Source organism: Pinus tabuliformis, chromosome Q, assembly GCF_031772625.1.
Source record: "Pinus tabuliformis cultivar Carrire ecotype Pingquan chromosome Q, CPIR1, whole genome shotgun sequence".
Taxonomy (NCBI): domain Eukaryota; kingdom Viridiplantae; phylum Streptophyta; class Pinopsida; order Pinales; family Pinaceae; genus Pinus; species Pinus tabuliformis.
In genome coordinates, this window is record NC_142296.1 from 806,733,491 (window position 1) to 806,736,319 (window position 2,829).

The 2,829-nt window shown below is 49.3% G+C and overlaps 1 non-coding gene across 1 annotated transcript; it reads left to right on the forward strand.

Annotated features, from left to right (window-relative positions):
* The first annotated feature begins 471 nt into the window (after positions 1 to 471).
* LOC149222021 (18S ribosomal RNA) lies at positions 472 to 2,194 on the forward strand. The gene has a single exon (XR_016249917.1). It is a non-coding gene; the product is annotated as an 18S ribosomal RNA (ribosomal RNA).
* Positions 2,195 to 2,829: the final 635 nt, after the last annotated feature.

Here is a 2,829-nt window from a genome sequence, read left to right on the forward strand (position 1 = left end):
TTCCTAGGTGGCCTCGGTGTGGGGCCGGGGAGGGTTGTGGCTCATTTGTAATATAGAGGTTGTGTGGTTGGTCGTTCTCCATTTTCTTCCTTTGCATCGAGGCTTCCGTAGGCGATTGGGTGTTTGAGGTCCATCGTTGCTGCTGTCTGGGTGGACTCCTAGGTGCCCTCGGTGCAGGGCGTGGAGGCCTTTGGAGGAATTTCTAAGGGAGTCGGTGAGTGATCGCTCGTTTTCTTGTTGGTTGGGCCGTGGCTAAAAACTTTGGAGTGGCCTTGATGCGTTGTGGCTCGGCAAGTCTGCCCATTTGTTTGCCATGTCCTTGGCATGTTGCGTGTGCTTCCTTCTTGGGATGCAAGAGGTGAAAGGCATAAAAGTTTTACATGATATTTTGACGTCTTTTTGAATTGATGGGTGTTCAGGCTGGCTCTCGGTAAGGGAGCACCCGGAATGCCCTTTGAAGTGGTATGGTGCTACTTGGTTGATCCGGCCAGTAGTCATATGCTTGTTTCAAAGATTAATCCATGCATGTCTAAGTATGAACTAATATAGACTGTGAAACTACGGATGGCTCATTAAATCAGTTATAGTTTTTTTGATGGTACCATACTACTCGGATAACCGTAGTAATTCTAGAGCTAATATTGTGCCAAGTCTTGACTCTTTGGAAGGGATGCATTTTTTAGATAAAAGGCCGGCGCGGGCTTGCCCACTTCTCCGGTGAATCATGATAACTCGACAGATCGCACAGCCCTTGTGCTGGCGATGCTTCATTCAAATTTCTGCCCTATCAACTTTCAAAGGTAGGATAGAGGCCTACCATGGTGGTGACGGGTGACGGAGAATTAGGGTTCGATTCTGGAGAGGGAGCCTGAGAAATGGCTACCACATCCAAGGAAGGCAGCAGGCGCACAAATTACCCAATCCTGACATGGGGAGGTAGTGACAATAAATAACAATACTGGGCTCATCGAGTCTGGTAATTGGAATGAGTACAATCTAAATCCCTTAACGAGGATCCATTGGAGGGCAAGTCTGGTGCCAGCAGCCGCGGTAATTCCAACTCCAATAGCGTATATTTAAGTTGTTGCAGTTAAAAAGCTCGTAGTTGGATCTTGGGTGGTAAGGGTCGGTCCGCCTACTCGGTGTGCACCTGCCCTTCCGTCCCTTTTTTCGGCGGCGTGCTCCTGGCCTTAATTGGCTGGGTCACGGTTCCGGCATTGTTACTTTGAAAAAATTAGAGTGCTCAAAGCAAGCTTATGCTCTGAATACTGGTGTAATGATTAATAGGGACTTTCAGGGGCATTCGTATTTCATTGTCAGAGGTGAAATTCTTGGATTTATGAAAGATAGACCACTGCGAAAGCATTTTCCAAGGATGTTTTCATTAATCAAGAACGAAAGTTGGGGGCTCGAAGACGATCAGATACCGTCCTAGTCTCAACCATAAACGATGCCGACCAGGGATCGGCGGATGTTGCTTTAAGGACTCTGCCAGCACCTTCTGAGAAATCAGAGTGTTTGGGTTTCAGGGGGAGTATGGTCGCAAGGCTGAAACTTAAAGGAATTGACGAAAGGGCACCACCAGGAGTGGAGCCTGCGGCTTAATTTGACTCAACACAGGGAAACTTACCAGGTCCAGACATAGTAAGGATTGATAGATTGAGAGCTCTTTCCTGATTCTATGGGTGGTGGTGCATGGCTGTTCTTACTTGGTGGAGCGATTTGTCTGGTTAATTCCGATAACAAACGAGACCTCTGCCTACTAACTATCTACGCGGAGGTTCCCCTTCGCGGCCAGCTTCTTAGAGGGAATATGGCCGTTTAGGCCATGGAAGTTTGAGGAAATAACAGGTCTGTGATGCCCTTAGATGTTTTGGGTCGCACGCGCGCTACTTCGAGAGGATCTGGAAATCTTCTCAAATTGCATCGTGATGGGGATAGACCATTGCAATTATTGGTCTTCAACGAGGAATTCCTAGTAAGCGCGTGTCATCAACTCGTGTTGACTACGTCCCTACCCTTTGTACACACCGCCCGTCACTCCTACCGATTGAATGACCCGGTGAAGTGTTCAGATTGCGTCGACGATGGTGGTTCGCCACCGTCGACGTCGTGAGTTCATTGAACCTTATCATTTAGAGGAAGGAGAAGTCGTAACAAGGTTACCGTAGGTGAACCTATGGTAGGATCATTGATAGCAGGGGTTTTCTTTTTTGGTTCGGGTTGGTTGGGTTTCGATTGCAATGTGGGACTTTGTGGTGCGTCTCTAGGGGAGCGGGTTTGGTGTTTGGCGGGAACATTGTTGGTTGCTTGTCTCAAGGTAACTACACTTGTTTTTTCATGTGTGCTTGCAAGCCATGCTTGTGCTTGTCCCACCCATCCTTTGTTTTTCTTCCCCCCAATGTGTTTCTGCAGGGGGTCCGGAAGCTTGTTTCTTGGGAGCCCTTCTGACGATCTGTTCGGCCGGGCATGGTTGCTGCAGAGTTGAGGTGCTCGGTAAATACGATGGATAAATTCGGACTCATTCGTAGTGGCGGTGATCGGTCTTTTGTTCGTTGGAAGGCATGGGCCAATGGTGCAGCCTTCCATAGTTGGTTCTCTCGAAAAGGCGGCGGCGGTTGATGTGTTGCTTGGGTGAGCTTTTTGGCTGGTGGTTGGGTCGAGGGAGTGGTTGCGCGTGCGCCGGGTAGCTCAAACCTTCCGTGAGGCGAGATTGTCGGGGTGCGGTCAAGTATGGGATGGATGAAGAGTGGTTCAACCCATTGGGCTGGCCACCCTAGTCCCTCCCGACTGTTCCTTCGACATGCCCTCGCGAAAGGGTTGGGTGTC